This window comes from Miscanthus floridulus, chromosome 9 (genome assembly GCF_019320115.1).
Source record: "Miscanthus floridulus cultivar M001 chromosome 9, ASM1932011v1, whole genome shotgun sequence".
Taxonomy (NCBI): Eukaryota; Viridiplantae; Streptophyta; class Magnoliopsida; order Poales; family Poaceae; genus Miscanthus; species Miscanthus floridulus.
This window is the reverse complement of record NC_089588.1, coordinates 90,670,430-90,690,003: the sequence shown is the minus strand read 5'-3', so window position 1 is coordinate 90,690,003 and position 19,574 is coordinate 90,670,430.

The window sequence follows — 19,574 nt, the reverse complement described above, 5'->3', positions numbered from 1 at the left end:
TTGCGTGTTCTCCCAACAAGCATAGATCTCATACAAGCATGCTTCCCCATCGGCACATTTGGAAGCCCAGCTGGGAAAATTGTCTTTAACTTCAATGACATGCACACATGCTTTCACCTGGGAGAAATGGAGATGAATCTAATTCGCACGTGGTGCCTGTAAGTCCTTGTTCTCCCGATATGATATGAATGTAATCTTTGAATTTTGTTGTAACTAACCCACGCCGTGATTTATAGAATGCAAGTGCACATTGTCAAACAAATGCCAAGTGTGAAAGCTGGGTATCTAGACCCTCAAGCTGTAGCCCAAACAAATTTTAATTACCCTAAACAGTGGACACTGGATGCCAAAGAGCTAGCTGCTGCAAAGACCCTTTGGGAGAAAGAGCGCATCCGTACGGCGAAACTAAGGGAAGAGTCCCTTAAGGTTGCGGCATACATTGCCACGGCTTTCAAAAATCTCCAACAACACTCTACTATATGGCTACCATACAACTTCGAGTAAGTTCAACTTTATACTTAAAGCTTTGTTCGATATATTTTATTCGATGCAAAAGAGCTTATCTAGTTCTATGATTAAATCCATGCATCAACCACTGGATTTGTATAGCCGTCGATGTCGGGAGGAGCATGACATGGGTCTTTGATTCAATAGATAGAGACCCGGTGACATACAAAGACTTCATATCGATTCTCAAGACGTATACATATTGACAATCCTCATTAGCTTAGATGTTTGTATACATACTTGTAACGTTCACTTTTGGATACTAACAAGTTGTATTTGGTAAAATAATTCGAACAGGGCATTTAGGTTCTATGTCACTAATCATCGAGGAAGGCATGATCCAGCAAGGAAGGAAAAGCTGGCTATAAAAACACTATGTGCGGTAAATGTAACTTACTTCTTCAGTACTCTGTTACATGACTATCAAAAGCATTACTTAATATTTTCATATGCAAAACACACAGTGCCCCAAGCAGAAGCCTGGGAGTGTACATTGTGGCTACTATATATGTTCTATGATGAGTAACACCGGTACCTATAGGAGACACCCCTTAAGGGTAAGTTTGAACATCTTCACCCGTAGTATAAAAACTTCATACATGGTATGAAATACTAAACCAAAACTTGTTCTCTTGTAGTGGAGAGAAGAGAAAGGAATGAAAAGAGACCCATACAAGGATGACCAACTCTTAGAGCTCGTCAACGACCTTTGCAACTTCATATTGGACCAGATTATACACGTCAAAGGCGCCTACCATGACCGAGAGTCTGACTTAGGTACAAATCCTCAGTACCAACACCTTCGTGAGACTGAAAGGCTAGCTCTAGGACGTTGATAATAATGTGTATGGAATTTGTATATTTAATGATGGATTGTATATATTCTTGTGAATTGGACTTGTAATTGTAGTTTATATAATACTCTTGTGCTTGTAGTCACGGTTGGTTCGGAACGTTGGTCGCGAGACGTTCGGCAACGCGATTTTGAATTGTAAATTTGAATTTTTTTTGGCGGGAAAATGTACTGTAGGGGCGGTTCTAGACTGAACTGCCCCTACAAACAGGTATTTATAGGGGCGGCTGGTACTACAGCCCCTACAAATCGATTTGTAGGGGCGGCCTGGGAACCGCCCCTACAAATGCATGATTTGTAGAGACGGTTCGGTAGGGGCGGCTGGCCAAACCGCCCCAACAAAGGGTTACGAGCCGCCCCTAAAAATTGATTCTGTAGTAGTGACGGATAAGTGGAGGTGATAGGTCGGACGACCCCAAGGTAAGCCGTCCGGCCTAGGGGTCCCACCAAACCGCCTCAAGCACTTTCCAACCGCTATCAGGAACCAACAGGAAGCGTTGGATCATAATAAGATGGTGAAAATGGAGGGAGGCCGACCCTCAAGGAGGTTGACCAAGCTGTCCCCACCTCCAACCACCTTACCACTTTGCCTACATGTACCCCCACTACTCCATGGCACTATAAATAGTGTTGCTCGGCTCACTCTCAAGACACACAAGGTGGAATACACAAGTGAAGCTCAAGGTGAAGCCCTACCTCTATAGAAGTGCAGAAAATAGGGAGAGAGTGAGGGAAAGAGTCTAGAGGAGTGCCGGGCTTGTCCGCACCATCTCCAACTTGTACCTTGGCGGATGTGGGCATCTTTCTTGTGAGCTGCATTTGGGATTCTTGTTGGTATAAGGTACTTGGCTTACTTTGTTTTTCACTGGTATATTTTCTTTGAATGCTCTAGTCTACCTTTGGTACCTAGATAAGAGTAGTATTCAATAGTCTAAGAGTGGTGCTTAGACTATAGTTTACCGGTGTTTGCGGCTTGCTCCTCAGATGTGTGGTAGTTAGTGTTGGTGACAGCCCCATCTAGTCTCTGTAGTCCACCACGTGTTTGGACAAGTTCTTAAAGCATAGGACTCGAAGCTGTAACGACACAAGTTATCTTTTGAAGTGCCTAACCAAAACAGAGCTCCGAGGTGAACAATCTCAGTAATCTCTTCCTTGATCGAGTACCATCACCATAATGTTCCTCTCTACCTGATCTATCCTAAACACCTTGTTGTCTCGTAGGAAGAACTTGATTCTTAGTAGAACACTCATGTTTCCCGTGGAAATCAATACATTGGAATGCTCCTGGGTGAAAGCTACATTGACAACCGTGTGCTTGCGGTTTTACCTGTTTGCCACATAAAGTGTCAACAATTACATAATAAGCTCTCTTCTTCGTGCCAAAAAAGAACATAGTGTGGGAGGTGATCAACCCCACAAGAATGTTTTTGTGGAGGTTTCATACCCCACAAGGACGACTGACTATTGGATGCTAACCCGATTTACTGATGCTAACCCGATTTACTAATGCTAACACTTAATTTTTGTCTTTCGAGTTGTTGTTTTGTGTTCACCATGGCAGGTACCATAAAGAAGTTCATGAGGCACATCCAGTTCTCGTCAATGTCATCATCCGACAGGATTCACCACAATAGCCAAACTGGAAGTTTCGCGGCCATGTCCGTTGCTCAGCCACAAGGGTCTGGCCATGAGGAAGAAGTGCAGTCAACCACGATGAGGATTCGTGTCATAAAGGATGACAGTCACGTTGCTCTCCACACCGACTTGGAGAGTGAGGGAGGCCTTCAACATCCTCACAAGCTGAACTTATACACGTGCCTATGGCTTCAGCTCATTTTGAAAAATTCATGAAAAGATTAATTCAAAATAATGATTTTTCTAGGTGGTTTACAATATTACTCAAAGAAACGGTTGTTCTCCTTGGAGGTTCACAATAACACTCAATAGAAATTGCGTATTTTCTTCTGGTTTAGTGGAACCGCAAAGGATACCAATTACCTTGGTGGTTTATACAACCACCAAAGAAATGATTATTCCTTGATGGCTGGATTTCGACACTCAAGGAAATTCTGGTCCGCCAAGGCATTTCCATGCTATGCTATGTCCATCTCACGGTGCAAATGTGGAAAGTTTATCCCGCACTGGAAAAACAAAGAATGTTAGGTCATGTTTGCATGCCGTTATCGACAAGAGGTTACACCAGTGAACCGTTAAAACATGGCAACATTATTTTTTGGGAGACCCAGTTACATATGTCACTTTCCTAATTAACTTGATAATTTAGCCGCCGTTTTAGTTCAAACTTATCAGGCTGGTTCAAATAACAAATTGGCTTTCTCGTTCATCAAAAGCTAGCAGGGTTTTGAAGTTTGCTCGTGCTTGCAGGCTAGACAATAACTAATTGACTACGGGTACACATATTAATATTATGAGACTCCGATCTAGTATGCGGGAATAGCTTTCTAAGTTGCCTGTTGTATAATAATGCTAGCAAACATGCTCGTGTGTTACAACGGAGCTCAAAATCGGGGTATAGATGTAGATACACATATAGAAAATACATTGCCCTCAGCCGGCATGGCATTTTCACGTATAATGGTCAAACTACTGATCCATGCACATTAATCGTTTACATGTTTTAGCAAGCTACTAGCTAGCTTCCAAATCAGATGGCAGATGATGACATAGTTGAACGCAAGAATTTACTGTACCAACAAACCAAGAAAAGCATCGAAGAATCAGACATTTCGCACAGAGCGTTCCCTGTTTATTTTGTCGCTTTTAGAGTACCCAAGTACGACCATGTCAATTCGCACATATATATCAAATATGTCTCGACAGTCGACACGTACGATGTAATGCGTTTTATTTTCTTTTTGTGCCTGCTGATGAAGCATAGCTTAATTGTTTAATGAGCTCTATCCCTTTCACAGCCATGCGTACGTGCAAGCATGCGTGTGATCGAGCTGCGACATACTGAACCGGCCAATAGATGTTTGGTTTGGCAGTGGGTTGTGGTAATGGAATAATGGATCATCATCGGATCCTAGCTCAGAATCTGCAGAACAAAGGCAATGAGATGGATGACTAGATACAAAAACCAGGCCACCTTCTCATCCATGTCGTAAGCACCGTATGTATGCGGAAATGGGACCAACCTAATAACATTAGTAGAGAAACGACTTTTGATCTACTTCGAAATTTGGTTTTAGTCCCGGTATTTTTCGCGCCCAGGACTAGAGAAACCTTTAGTCCCGGTTGGTAGCTCCAACCGGGACTAAAGGCCCCTACCTAACGGCTACTACTGCGGCAGACTTTTGCTGCAGGGGACCTTTAGTCCCGGTTGAAGCTACCAACCAGGACTAATGGTTAACTTTTACTCCCGCTTGGTCCCTCCAACCAGGAGTAAAAGTCTACTCCCGGCTGGAGGCTCCGTCCAGGACTAGAAAGAGACCTTTAGTTCCGGTTGCTGTCTCCAACCGAGACTAAAGGTCCCCTCCTATATACCCTTTCTTCCTCCCCGAGCCCGAGCCACTTCGAGCTCAGTGTTCTTGCTTCATCGCCGGCCTCTCTTCTTCCTCATCGCCGGTAATCACAAGATTTCTTCGATTGCTCCATCGATTCTTCGGTTCTAAAGGTTACCAACTTTATACTCTCATGTTTCATCAGTTGCATATCTCATTTTGTGGACTAGATATATGTGGTTTTTTATGGTGGATTTTTTTTATTTGTAAGCCATTTAAGCTCAAAATCACTTTAAAGTTTGCATATTTGGATGAAGGAAGGTTAAAGTAGTTATTCAAAACTAGTATTCAGCTTTCATTTCTAACATGTATAGCACACTTTATGGTTTAGAGATATAGAGAATTTTAGAGTTTTTTTAATTTTATTTTTTTATAAAATGAGAAATTTATATTATATTAAAAATGAGTATAGAGAGTAGATGGCAACTGCTTCCGGGTCCTCGGCCTCTCATTGGATTCCAAAACGACTGAGGCCGAACCTCCCTCTCATTGCATGCGGCAAGTGTGAGGAGAAGATTATGATGGAGTACTAGGTGAGGAAGGAGTGTCCCAACAAGGGCCGTATCTTCTACAAGTGTCCAGATCACAATGTGAGTTATTTTGTCGCATTTGATGATTATGGTTAATTTATACTTATTTTCATGATGATTGTGATTAAAGTTCTAATTTTTTATTTTAATTTCAGTTGGATGGCACTGGATGTTCAGGCTGGTACGGGGAGGAAGAGTATGTTGAACACGTGCAAAACTCTCTTGCATAGGCGGCTACGGCGGCTGATGAGGCAGTGATCCTGCGGAAGAAGCCCATAGATGTTGAACAAACGCATGATCTGTCTGTTTTAATTGGGATTGGTCGCGAAATCCTTATGCTGCTGAAGCGCATTTTAGTTTTAGTTTTTTTAGTGGTAGTTGGGATTGTCTACATTGTAGCGAGACTTTTATAAATTAATACCTTGTGTGGTGGCATGCATGTCGTATAATTAACTAATTATGTTCTAAGTTTTAGTATGGTATGTATGTCATGTAATGCAGAAGATCCGGCATTGGATGTACAATGCTGATCGCCGCTCCCAAGAGTTCATTGAGGGCGTGCATTCTTTTCTTACGTGTGGCCGAGACAAACAAACGTGATGGTTTCATGTGCTGCCCATGTGCCGTATGTAAGAATTTAAAGGAATATGCTAGCTCAAGGAGTCTTCATTCACACTTGTTGAAGTCGGGTTTCATGCCAAACTATATTTGTTGGACGAAGCACGGAGAAACCGGGGTTGTAATGGAAGAAGGTGAAGAAGAACAATGGGACGATGATGACATTATTGCTGAATATGGTGCCTTCAATGATACTGCAATGGGGGAAGCTGAAGAAGAGGTAGGGGCAGAAGATGAGGCCGCTGATGATTTTGGTCAGGCCATTCGTGATGCACAAAGAGAATGCGAAAGTGAAAAGAAGAAGATCAAGTTCGAGCGCATGCTAGAGGATCATAAGAAATTGCTATACCCAACTTGTGATGTAGGACAGAAAAAGTTGGGTGCCACACTGGAATTGCTGCAATGGAAGGCAAAGAATGGTGTATCTGACTAGGGATTTGGAGAGTTACTGCAAATCCAAAAGAAGATGCTTTCGAAGGATAACAAATTGCATGCCACTACGTATGAAGCAAAATAGGTAGTCTGCCCTTTGGGATTAGAAATCCAGAAGATACATGCATGTCCTAATGACTGCATCCTCTACCATGGCGAGGAGTACGAGAAGTTAGATACATGCCCAGTATGTCATGCATCACGGTATAGGATCAGGCGAGATGACCCTAGTGATGTTGAGGGCGAACGTCCGACGAAGAAAATCCCTGCCAAGATTATGTGGTATGCTCCTATAATACTATGCTTGAAATGTCTGTTCAGAAACAAAGACCATGCAAAGTTGTTGCGATGGCACAAAGAAGACCGTAAGGTAGACAATATGTTGAGACACCCTGCTGATGGGTTCCAGTGGAGAGCAATCGATAGAGAATTCTCAGAGTTTGCAAATGACGTAAGAAACTTAAGGTTTGCTTTAAGTACGGATGGTATGAATCCTTTCGAGGAGCAGAGCAGTAGTCATAGCACTTGGCCTGTTACTCTATGTATCTACAACCTTCCTCCCTGGTTATGCATGAAGCGTAAGTTTATTATGATGCCAGTGCTCATCCAAGGCCCAAGGCAACCTGGCAACGACATTGATGTCTACCTGAGGCTACTAGTTGAAGAACTTCTACTTTTGTGGAACAGACCAGGTGTACGTGTGTGGGATGAGGACAAACATGAGCACTTTGACCTACGAGCATTGTTGTTCGTAACAATCAATGATTGGCCTGCTCTAAGTAATCTTTCAGGACAATCAAACAAGAGATATAATGCATGCACGCACTGTTTCGATGACATTAAAGGTATATTCTTGAAAAACTGTCGAAAGGTTGTGTACCTTGGCCATCGTCGATTTCTATCTATGAATCATCCCCTAAGAAAGAAAGGCAAGCATTTTAAAGGTAAGGCAGACCACCAGACCAAGCCAGGCAACCGAACTGGTGAGGATGTACTCAATATGGTCAAGGATATGAAAGTAGTATTTGGAAAGGCACATGGCAGCGAACCTGTTCTGAACGACGCCGACGGTCACACACCCATGTGAAAGAAGAAGTCCATATTTTAGGAGCTACCCTATTGGCAAGTCCTAGAGGTCCGTAGCACGATCGACGTGATGCACCTGACGAAGAATCTTTGTGTGAACCTGCTAGGCTTCATGGGTGTGTATGGGAAGTCTAAGGACACACTTGAAGCATGACAGGACCTGCGGTGTTTGAAAGAACGAGACAACCTGCATCCAGAGAAGATAGATGATGGACGCCATTACTTAAGTCCTGCCAGCTACACTCTTAGCAAAGAAGAGAATGAAAGCATATTTGAATACCTAGCAAGCATTAAGGTACCATCTAGATTCTCCTCGAATATAAAGGGTATAATAAATATGCCAGAGAAGAAATTCCTAAACTTAAAGTCCCATGATTGCCACGTGCTCATGACGCAATTGCTTCCAGTTGCATTAAGAGGAATTCTACCTCTAAATGTACGTCTAGCCACCGTGAAGCTATGTGCATTCCTCAATGCAATTTCTCAGAAGGCAATCGATCCAATGGATCTAGCTAAACTACAGAATGATGTGGTTCAATGTCTTGTCAGCTTTGAGTTGGTGTTCCCTCCTTCCTTCTTTAATATCATGACACACCTCCTAGTTCACCTGGTCAAGGATATTAGCATTCTTGGTCCTGTGTTCCTGCACAACATGTTCCCCTTTGAGAGGTTCATGGGAGTCCTAAAGAAATATATTCACAACCGTGCTCGGCTAGAAGGAAGCATCGCCAAGGGCTATGGAACAGAGGAGGTCATTGAGTTTTGTGTTGACTTTATTCCCGACCTTGCTCGGCCAGAAGGAAGCATCGCCAAGGGCTAATGAATTTTCTGCTTGACGGTGGATTTCCCATGGAGAATGTGTGATAAAAAACCAAATGATCAACGTTAATAAGATGTGAAAACTAATTTCCTGTCGAAAAGCAATAGTTTTAATGATTTTAATCAAGTAGTATATTTTTGCATGGTGCAAATTGTATTTATTATTTACACTATGTTAAATATTTATACAGTAAAACAAAAGAGTTTAGGTTACAAATTTTTGTTGTGTATAATAATGCAAAACGAAGTCTAGGATTTTTTTTATAATTTTTTGGATAATATTTTATTTATTAGGCAATTAATAACTCTCTGCATATTTATATAAAAGAAATATATAAAAAAAGGAAAAACTTCTGGAAACGGGCAGAAAGCCAACTGCAGCCCACTTTTACTCCCGGGTCGATCAACCACCCGGGGCTAAAGGTGGGCTACGTTTTCGTGGCCTGCCAAAAAATAACTTTAGTCCCAGGTCATGGCTGCACCCGGGACTAAAGGTCAGACCTTTAGTCCTGGTTCTTACCATCACCCGGGACTAAAGGACATTTAGTCCCGGGCCATGGCTTCACCCGGGACTAAAGATCCCCTAAATATATATCGCCTCGTCTTCATCTCTGCCTCCATCATCTTCATCCATCGCCTGAGAGCCACCACGTCGTCGTCGCTCCTCATCGGCTCCAACTGCCTCCACGCGCCTCTCCCATCTCTCGCCGTCTCCGCTGGCGGCCCGGCTTGCGCCTCTCCCGTTCGTGCGTGGCGCCCAGACCTGGATCCATCGCCATCGTCCTCGCCCTCACCCAGATCTGATTTGGATCTACCACGCCCTCATCGACGTCGTCGATCCTCGTCCTCGTCATCGCCAGCTTTGTCCTCGGCTCCACGCGCTCGCACGCCTCGCCGTGCGCTCGTCGTCTCCTTCACCGGAGGGCTCGTCGTCGTCCCCTTTATCAGAGCGCTCGTCGTCGTCCCCATCGCCGCGCGCTCATCCTCGTCGTTGAGAGATCACCTCCGGCCAGCACCGCGCCTCGAGCTCGTCCTTCATCCCTGGCGGCTGGCTCTACACGCACGCGCGCCTCGTCCTGGCCGGCTCCACACGATCGTCATCCTCCACGCTCGTCGTCCTCGATCTCCTCACCGTGCTTGTGCTCGTGCTCGTCCTCGCCATCGTGCTTGTGCTCGCCGTGCTATATGTGAGTAACAGTGTGTGTATGAGTGTGTGCACATAGAAAAAATATAGAAAAAATAGATAGATTTTATTTGTAGATAAAATAGAAAAATGTAGTAGTTTACTTAAATATAATATATATATATAGAAAAAATGTTGAGTGGATGAATTGTAGAAAAAATGTAGTAGTGTACTACAATATATAGTTGTAGAAATATATTAGAATCTTCGTCACAATTGAAAAGATTGTTTTTATTAGTGCTATGAATTTTTTGGTATATATATCTGAATTTTGATATATTGACATTAATGTTGATATATATCCTAATATCCTAAGCTCCGCTCCAAACCCTAACCCGGCCGAGCTCCGCTCTAAACCCTAACAAAGGCATAAATAATAACCTTGAATTCTATAGTTATATATATTTGATTCTTCATAATTAGGGTGATACGAATTTTGATATATTTATATACACCAGTGTAGATCAGGATATATATAACCTAATATCCTGAACTCGCTCCTAATCCTAACCCGGCCGAGCTCCACTCCAAACTCTTATATATATCCTAATCAAGTTCCGCGCATGTAAACCCTAACCAGAGCTCGGCGTAAATAATAACCCTAAATTTTATAATTATTTAAGTTTAATCCCCTAGCTCTATCCATTAAATAGCATATGCTTGACTAGTGTATGGTTTTCATTGTTATATATATATATTTGTTATACATACATATTAGAGAGTTATAAATTTGTATTGTTATATATATATTTATTATACATATTAGAGAGTTTTAAATTTATATTGTTATATATATATAAATTTGTTATATATATATATCACTTGCCAATAAATATTTCTAGAAAATAAGAAATCAAAGTTATGCTTTGGAGACTTAAATTTCGAGTGTAGTTATTTAATTAATTTTAAGCACATGACTCGATCCATTTTATAGATATATGGTTTTTATTTTTTATAGATATATCTAGTGGTGTAAAAGCTAGATGGCTGCTCCGAGAGACAACATGGATGAAGAAATGATGGATATTATCAACACTGACACTCAATTTGCCGATGGTGACCAGGAGGATGTAGATGACGGGAGTCAATACCTGGCTCTTGAAAATAATCAAGAAAATATTGTGCAAGAAAATACTGGCGAGGTATATATATTTATATATATATATATTTGAATATTATATATATTTGAATATCTATCATCTATTATGTGTACACATGATATTTATTTATTCTTTTTTTATACGTAGCCCTCTGGATCGACGACCACAACGGCGAAAAACAAAAATATTCGAGGCCCGAAAAAGCCATTGGAGGGGCGCTACATAATATCGGAATTCAATATCAAGACAGGCGAACTATTTGGTCCACATGCAAGGAAATTCGTGCAACACTATGGGTACCTTGTAAGGGACAGACTTCCGATCAGTGCCCGTGAATGAAAGCAAAAGATCAACGAGCCTCATGTTAGTTTTGTCTCTGATCTTGATAAGAATTTAATTTGGGATGATATCCTTCAACATTTCACGTTGCAAGCGGATGATTATGATGATATCAACGATGATGAATTGAAGGAGCTAGTTCGAAAGTGGGCTATGAAGAAGATGGCCACACAATTCTAGACTTGGAAGAAATCCCTATACACGAAATACGTCAAGAAGAACCTAACGCCCAATTTCAATACTAGGGGCCCGCTCGCGAAGTTGAGGCCCTACTGGAATGATTTTGTACAGTATAAGACATCGGAAGAGGATGAGGAACGGGTGAGAAGGAACCAAGAGAATACTTGACAGAAGGTATACCACCATGGTATGGGATCAGGTGGCTACGCGACTACCATTCCCAAGTGGGAAAAAATAGAAGCGGACATTCTTGCCAAGGGTATCACACCAGAATCACTCAATTGGCCCAAACGCGCGAAGAATTGGTTTTTCGCTCATAGGGGAAGACTGGACCTAGAGGCCGGGAAGCTGGTTCATGACCCAAAACTCAAAAGAGCAACACAAAGATTTTCTTATGCTCTACAAGCTAAAGCTATTGGTGCGTTCAGGCCCAATAGAGAGAAGGATGAACTGACATATGCCATCGGGACTGCTGAACACAGTGGCCGAACAAGAGGTTTAGGACAGAACATTTCTTGGGAGCATGGTTTCCCTAACGACAGAGATACCTACAGAAACCTGCAGAGAAGGAAGGATGAGGAAGCAGCGCGGATCAGCAGGTTGGAGGAATATGTTCGTGAGTCACGGGAGGCGTTGCTTCAAGCATAGGAGCGCGAAAAAGACAAGCAAGCTAGAATGCAGGATGAAATCATAAAGCAAGTGCAAATAGCAATGAGTGCCCAAAGGGCAGGTATCAGATCCAGGAATCAACATTAATATTAGTCCCCCTGATCAGTTGAAAAGCAGCTGCGCTTCCACGGAGTTGCCAAATCAAGATGACGCAATGCTATGTTTCCCCATGGATGACATCACTGCACCGTTTACATCATGTGAGCTACATATTCCAAAAGGGAATGCCACAATCATGGTGGCTCTCGGTGTTTTTCTCCTCCAGATCCTACCAAGACACCAAGAATCCATGGGGCAATAATACCACCTGCATATGTTAGCGTCTCAGTGGATAGAGTTAACAAATGTTTTAGTGATCTAGCTATTGACATTCCAGGAGGTGATCGGGAGAAGGCTCTAGGAGAAGCAGAGAAGACATTCATACTATGGCGCAAGTGCTACATCATTATTCCCGAGGTCTCTAGTCCACCGCCGCTTCCTCAACTGCCAGACAATAGGTGCGGACAAAAGTGAACGAAACAATTTTTCACTAATTTCTATTGACATGCATGATTAATAATAACAATTTCTTATACCTAATTATTCTTTTTTATACTCATACAGCAGGGCCTCCACCAATTTAAGTCCAATTATTCAATATCCAGATCATCATAGTGCTCCGAGCAATGATTATGCAACGCCGCCACTGCCGCCATCTCCAAGGAGGTCTCCAACGCCTTCAAGGAGGTCTCCAACGGCTGCCCCGCCTCCCTTGATGACCAAGAAGCAGCCAGCTCCTAAGAGGTCTGCCCCGCAAACGAAGCCGTTGGCCCACCAGCCGGCAAAGAAGAATGCCTCCTCTAATCCAGTTATTCCCCAAAAACTGTCTCACGAGAAAAATGAAAAGGAATTAAATGCTGCAGTACAAAAAGATGTGAATAGTTTCTTCAAAAAAGTAAGAAAGCAACGAGAAGCGAGGGAGAACCCAGAGAAACCGTACTTCTACGTACCTCCAGATCTTCTAAGAAAGAAGGTGGACAAGAAAAAGCGGGAATCTCAAAAGACACTGCCAAAATGGAACTACGACCGCTCTCTCACCAAGTCATTTGAGGCAGCACAGAAAAAGACTAGAACAGGGAAATGTGTTGCACAACTCGGACAACAATCGCAACAATCAGTCCCCCTCTTGTCATTCATAATGAATATGGTTCAAACTTAGACTTACTGAACGTCGATTTTGAGGACCTGGTTTGGTTTTACGAGGATAATGGTTTGGATCTTGCCCAAGTGCTCGCTAAAGGACCATCTGCTCCGACAGTGGATCCTTGGAAGAAATTTGAACATGGAAAGAGTCTATAACACCCTGAGGCCTTAGGTGAACTGGGTATGCAAATGTACCTGCTAAACAAGTGGTACATGGCGGCGTGTGAACGGGGAGAGACCTTTGTTTCTGTCAGAGTTAGAAACCAACATTACTTCCGTGGCGATAACGTTATATATGTCGAGTTTGTAGAATTACACCAACTATGCCACCTGGACTCTCGACAAAAGTCTCATTAGCTACTATTGTCTGTAAGTGTGATTATTTTCTACTATTAAAGTGTATATATATAAAGCTACATGTATATATATAAATTATATATCCTCACACTATATTTTTATATATGCAGATATGAGATGACAGAACTCAGAAAGAGAAAGGATAATGATGTTGGTTTCGTTGATCCAAATGTCGTATTCAAACACCCTAATTCCCCGCCTCAATAGAAAGCTAAACTCGAGAAAAATCTCATGAGGTTCTTAGTGAACCAACAAAACAAGGACATACTCTTCCCCTACAACTTCAAGTGAGTGTTAAATAATTAATGTCGATTATATGGATATTTGTTCAATTATTTGCTTACTAGCTAAGCTATCTCCCATATATATATGTTGACTCTAGTTAATGTCGATTATATTTGTGTATAAAAACATATGCAGCAATCACTGGATATTGATGGTCATCGATATGGCCGATAGTCGGTTGAGCATCTTAGACTCGTTAAGAAAAGAGTAAACAGAGTACCAAGACATGATAGATATTATCCAAGGGTAATTTGGTCTCTCTAGCAACTATATATACCCCGATCTCTTAACTACAACAATTATTAAAGGCCAAATTAATTTTTTATTTTATTGGGCGCTGTGTTTGGAAAAGTTTCATTGAGGAACACCACATGAAACATTGCAAAGCGCCACTAGATGTTATCGCACACAACATAAGTACTAGCTACATATATATATATATATATATATATATATATATATATATATATATATATATATATATATATATATATATATATATATATATATATATATATATATATATAAAATTCAATTAACACCATGCATGCTTTCAATTCATCGGATCTTTTTTCTCGTAAAAGTGGGTTCTGAGGCAAGAACAAGGGACCAACTACTGCGGCTACTATGTTTGCGAGTTCATCATGGCGTACGCAAAAAGAACCCCTGAAGAGATCCTCAAAGTACGTTATATAAATATATTCATATATTCACAATTTCTTTTATTGCTCATATATATAAGTAATCACGTGACCAACACACACACACATATATATATATTAATACTTTTCCTTTAACTTTTATTGAAGACTCTATGGTTGAAGGAAAAAGTCATACGACGTGACCAACTGAAAGCAATTCAAGAGACCATAGCAGGATTTTTTAATGACTAGGTCTTAAACCCCGTCGGCGAGTTCTATGATGACATGAACGAAACATGGAAGCCAAACCAGATGGAGTGAATTTGTTATCCCAAGGATATGATAGAATATACAATGCAAGCTTTATTTGTAATATATATATATATATATATATATATATATATATATATATATATATATATATATATATATATATATATATATATACATATTATATGTACATAAAATAACGTACAATATATGTGTATGCATGTAATATATACGTTAGTTTCATACTTTAGTTTGTACAAAATGTTCGAACATTATAAGCGTGTAGAATACGTATATTATTAGCAGCGTAGAATGCGTATTCGAAAACCTATTCGAAAACCAAAACGAATCATCAATTGAAAATCGAAACAAAAAAAAAGAAAAAAAAAACCTTTAGTCCCCGGGACAAAAGGGCCGGCCCACGTGGCCAGGCCGGGAGGCCTCTTTAGCCCCGGTTGGTACCTTTAGTCCCAGATTCGTGCTCCCGGTTGGGAAACCGGGACTGAAGGGCTTTCCCAACCGGGAGTACAACTTGTTTCTGTACTAGTGTAAGTAAGTGCTTGTTTGGCTGCACACCAATGGCATCCTAGTTTATATGGGTGGAAAGGGTTTTTTTTGCAACTGGCAGGAGCTTCGCCTATCAATTAAGGGGAAAGAGTTTTACATAAAGTGATGGGCAAAACCCGAATATAACAAGAAGCGCACAAATAAAGAACTGGTGGAAAGGTATTGAGATTGGTAATTAAATAATTTTTCACTCTAATAACTCACCCAACTCATATGGATTAGGGTGGATTCGTGTCATCGTGTGAACTGAACAAAGCCTAAGATGCATTGGCCGGTTTTTCATAAAGAAAATAACTTTGGGTGGTTGAATATATGGCCAAACCTTTCTAGCTCATCCGTCGTCAGACATGTGGGTAGTGCAATATGACAAATGATGTTGTTATATCAAAACCCATAGATAGAGAAAAGGCTCATTTCAAAATAATAAAAGGTAGAGAAAAGGATGAATATCATGCTGACAAACCCGTCTAAAAGATGGGTGGAGGGCATATTATCTACATAAGGATAGGAGGCTAGGAGCTATAACCTTTATGAAAACCCAAACAGATCCACACAAAACAGAATTCTCTGAGAAGGCGAGAGTCCATTCTTGATTATCTTGATGTTCAAGAAATAATGTCATGCATGACGAAGACTGAAGATAAGCATGACAAGTACTCGACGATCCAGGAAAGGAATTGAACATCTCACCAAGGACCATGGCTGTGACGTAGCTTGGAATGGATGTAGAGTTCTTCTGAATATTTAAGTACTCGACGATCTAGGAACTTCCTTTCCTTGCCCAAGTTCCATCCACAAGAAGATTTAATTTCCGGAGATGTCGAAGTCAAACAGTGTTGTCGACACCCCCTCTCAGTTGGTTGCACCTACCCTAATAGGTGACGCATTGGATTCATCATCAGTGAAAAATTTCACAGCAGTTGCGTAAAACCAACTGTAGTTCATGCGAGGTGTTGGTTAGACAAAAACAAAATAGAAAAAGCCATCTGGAGTAATTTTCTTTGAAGATGCAATCACCATGTGAACGAATAAACCAATCTGCTAGTATTAGGTCATGTTTGGCACAACTTTTCCATCATGTTGTTTTCTTTTCCAAATAGGCATTTTTTGAAAACAAGTTCATCCATAAAGCTCCTTAAATTATGTTCTCACGTGAAAATGAGATACTATAAAGCTGAAAATAGTAGCTTTTGACATCTTCGCCTCTAACTTATGGGCCCCACCGTGTGTAAAGACCAGATTTGTCTTAGGTGCAACCATGGGACGGCGGGCACGCCGCTGGGGCCAGCGAGCACTGCTGCGGCCGCCGGGCATGAGGTGAGCACGACCGTTGAGACCTAGGCATGAGCGAGTACTGTCCGAAGAAAGAATAGAGGTGTCGAGAGAGAAGGAAAGAAGGAAAGAAGAAAAGAAAAAGGTACTTTCAACATTTCATCTGCTTTGTCTACTGTATGAAGCTGCTTTGCCAAACGGATTCCCAAAACAGTTTTAGCTTCGCCGAAAAAGATGAATGTGAAAGCTGAAACACACACAAAAAAAACATTGTCACTAGTACTGAAGCCGAGTTGTGCCAAATGAGGCCTTAGTTAATGTCAAAGAATTCAAAACCCTCAGCGAGAAAATATATTTATCTCCAATGTACATATACCAAACATCGTTATATGTTGCAATTTGATGTGCCATATGACAGATGCGTAGATGGGGGCGTGGCAACTCACGCTGACGAAATGTGTAGTAGCTAGATAGCTGCTATTGAGACAAATAGTACATTTCAAGCTCCTACTCGATCTCTGCCCATGTAATCAGATGTCATTTCAGATAGATAGAACTGCAAATCTTGTAGAGGCCGTATTGATCCGATCCTCGATAGTTTTCGGTAACGAGAGTGACGACCGTACCCGATGGATCGACTCCGCGACCTACCCACCCGATCGCTTACATCTTCACTGCATCACCATTGCATGCACTGATGCACAGTTCTGCTTTTGTAAGCCATATATCTAACAGTGGTTGCAGGATTCTTCATCATCAAACATATGAGATCCAGAGATATTATTGATATGGTCATCACAGCGCTGCGCAGGCAGCAAGGGGCATTCCTCGTCAATATCTGCCATAATAGAGAGGCATCCTTTCTGAAAGTCATGCTTAACCAACAACCATACCAAACCAAACCACACGAAAAGCGGCCGTCCTATATGGCTATATACCCACAATGGAACGATTGAATGTTAGATAATCTACTGCTTTCTTATGTGAACACGCAACAAGGAAAGACGGCGCCAAAAAGGTCACCTGCCTCACTATAGCACAGCAGGGTGTTATCTAGTCACTGTAGCAGCATGACAGTTGTACTAGGACTAGATAGATAGAGTTGTATAAATGGTTTGCCACTGTAACTCAGTAAAAAGAGTTCAGATTTGTCATCTCCTATACAAGGCTCCGGCCAACGCTGGTGCTTGTACTGTGTGTGTATGCTCTGTTCTCCCTCTCTTCTTCTACCTCTGACCATAGAGTGTGGTCGGACAACGTCTGTCGTGCTCGGCCGTGGTCGGCAAGACTGGTGAGTGGTCGACTCACCTGAGCCGGTGATCCTATGGGCTAACAAGTGGTATCAGAGCTGAACAAGCGTCATCGCCGGACTAACCGCTGGCGATGACGGACGGTTCGGAAATAGGCGACAATAGTGGCACTGCTGTGGCTGCCCAGCCACGACAGGAGGTCGTTGTTCGCATGGTGCGGGAGATCAGCGGCACCAGTTGGCCGACGCTGACTCGCACCAACTATGGAGAGTGGTCGGTGACCATGAAGGTCAAGCTCAGAGTCCGACAGCTCTGGAATACTGTTGACAAGGGCACCGACAATGAGGAAGATGATATGTCAACATTGGAGGCTATCCTTATTGTTGTACCGGTGAAGTACAGGGAGCCGTTGGGGGTGAAAAGCTCTGCTAAGGAGGCGTGGGAGGCTATTGCGGCGATGCACGTCGGTTCCGACCGCGCAAGGAAAGCGACGGCCCAGCTTCTGAAGTAGGAGTACGCCAACGTCAAGTTCAAGGATGGTGAAACGGTGGACTTCTTCCTCCACCTGCAGACGCTCATCAGCAAGCTGAAGAGCCACGGCATCACCATCGACAAAGAGGAGGCGATCTCCAAGTACCTCCACTCCGTGCCGGCAAAGTCCATCTAGATCGCTCTCTCCATAGAGATGATGTTGGACATATCCACCCTCACCATCGAGGATGTGACAGGCCGTCTATGGGCGGTGGACAAGCGCCTAGAGCAGGCGACAACAACGAAGGACAGCAGCAAACTGCTGCTGACAGAAGAGGAGTGGTCTGCTCGGAGGAACACCGGGGTAGCCTCCTCCAGCCACGGTGGTGATGGCAAGCGCCGCGGCAAGGCTTCTTTAGAGAAGAAGCTGGTCGACCCCAACGCTTGCCGACGCTACGGGAAGACGGGCCATTGGGCACGGGAGTGCCCAAATCGCAAGCAGGAGAAGAAGGCTGAGGCTCATCTGGCGCAAGCTGATGATGATGATGAGGCCACTATCCTGATGGCGACATTCTGTGCACTACACGACGTCGAGGCCGAGGAGAAGGTAGAGGCGACGACGGTGGAAGGACCTGGGAAGACCCTAAAAGCTGTCAACCTCGACGAACCGCGCGCCCAAGTCCACCTCGGACGTGTGTGCGGCGAGTAGGACCAGCGGTGGTACCTAGACTCTGGCGCCAGTAACCACATGATGGGCTCCAAGGTAGCCTTCTCCGAGCTTGACGACGATGTTACCGGTACGGTGAAGTTTGGTGACGGCTCAAGGGTGGCTATCCGAGGGCGCGACACCATCATCTTTAGGTGCCAGAATGGGGAGCACCGCGCGCTAACGGATGTATATTACATCCCGCAGCTGTATTCTAGCATCATCAACATTGGTCAGCTGGATGAGCGCGGTAGCGAGGTACTGATCAAGGACGGAGTCCTCAGGATCAGGGACTGGGAACAGTGACTTCTTGTTAAGGTGAAGAGGTCCCTGAGCCAGTTGTACCTGCTCGACCTATAGGTAGAGCAGCCGGTGTGCCTAGCGGCAAGGCACACCGAGGAACCGTGGTTATGGCATGCCCGGTTCAGACATCTCAGCTTCGATGCACTTGGTCGGCTGGAGAAGATGGTCCAAGGGCTACCCCACATCGAGCACACAGGCGAGCTATGTGACAGCTGCCTGGCCAGGAAGCAGAGGAGGCTACCATTCCCAAAGGTGGCCAAGTATCACGCGGAGGACACTCTCAAGCTCGTCCACGGCGACCTCTGTAGGTCGATCACACCAGCTACAAATGATGGTCGGCGGTACTTCCTCCTACTCATGGATGATTGCAGTCGCTATGTGTGGCTGCAACTCCTAACGAGCAAGGACGAAGCGACAGCGGTGATCAAGA